Here is a 1337-nt window from a genome sequence, read left to right on the forward strand (position 1 = left end):
GAATTAGTAATTCTATATCCGGAGATTGAAGCATGAGCACGAAGAATCCACACATAAACGCTTCGAGAAAAAAGAAAAAGACAAGAAGAACGAGAACAGAGTTCAGAAACAGAATCAAACCTTGAAACAAACTCTGAAGTAGAGACATACAACGAAGATCAAATCCCTATGGCAGAAGAATAACAAACGACCCGAGAGCTAGCCACAACTCCGGTCACTCAGACACCATTATGCGTCAATTTTCCTAGTGGCGGGACTCCGTTTCAATTAAAGACGAGACTTATTCATCTTCTTCCCACTTTTCACGGCTTTCCCATTGAAGATCCACGTAGTTTGCACTAGCATGAAACCACAGGGAGTTACTGAGGATCAAATTAAATTGAGAGCTTTCCCTTTCTCTTTAGCCAATTTGGCTAAAGATTGATAATTTTATTTACCTCCAAATTTAGTTAATTCATGGGCTGACATGAGTCAAAATTTTCTTGACAGGTTCTTCCTAGAGGCTAAAGCAAGCGAGTTACGAAGGAGCATTCTTTCCATTCAACAAAAGACCGAAGAAAGTCTTTATGATTATTGGGAACGATTTAAAAAACTTTACGCACGTTGTCCGCAACACGAATTAAGTGAGCAAACGTTACTTCAATACTTTTATGAATGTCTTTTACCAATGGAAATGAAAATGGTAGATGCCTCCAGCGGAGGAGCATTAGTCAAAATGACCCCAACAACAATGACATAATTAATTTCAACCATGGCAGCCAACTCTCAACAGTTTTCAAGTGAACTCAGCCGACGAGTTCACGAGATAAGTAACTTTTCCATTGAAAATAAATTAGATAAATTAACTGAAATAGTTAATTCACTTGTTGCAGGAAAGTCTAGAACAACAAAAGCATGTGGGATATGTACGAAGTTAGACCATCTGACGGATTACTGCCTGATGATACAAGAAGGAGGCAATGAAGAAATCAATGTCGTAGAAAACTTTCCAGGTCCTCCACAAAGACCATACAACCCATATAGGAATACTTATAATTCGGGATGGAGAGATCACCCAAACTTCAGCTATGCGTCAAATCAAAGGCCAACTTATCAACCAAAACCTCCTCCTCAACAGCAAATATAAAAGCCATAATTGGATAAAATCATAGGAAAGTTAGCAATTTCACAAGAAAATATGGTTACATCCCAGGAAAAGCTAGTTGTATCCCAGGAAAAGTTCCAAAGTCGAATCGAGACACATCTTCAAGAATTGGATAACCAAGTGAGTCAACTAGTTCAAACAGTGGGGAAATTAGAATCACAAGGAAGACTACCTTCTCAAACGAGGTAAATCC

General features: G+C 38.5%; 1 non-coding gene across 1 annotated transcript; it reads right to left on the reverse strand.

Moving 5' to 3' along the window:
- Positions 1–515: 515 nt before the first annotated feature.
- LOC120193298 lies at positions 516–621 on the reverse strand. Its single transcript, XR_005522854.1, has one exon. It is a non-coding gene; the product is annotated as a small nucleolar RNA R71 (small nucleolar RNA).
- Between the last annotated feature and the right edge of the window lie 716 nt (positions 622–1337).

Source organism: Hibiscus syriacus, unplaced genomic scaffold (assembly GCF_006381635.1).
Source record: "Hibiscus syriacus cultivar Baekdansim isolate YM2019G1 unplaced genomic scaffold, ASM638163v2 tig00116994_pilon, whole genome shotgun sequence".
Classification (NCBI taxonomy): Eukaryota; Viridiplantae; Streptophyta; class Magnoliopsida; order Malvales; family Malvaceae; genus Hibiscus; species Hibiscus syriacus.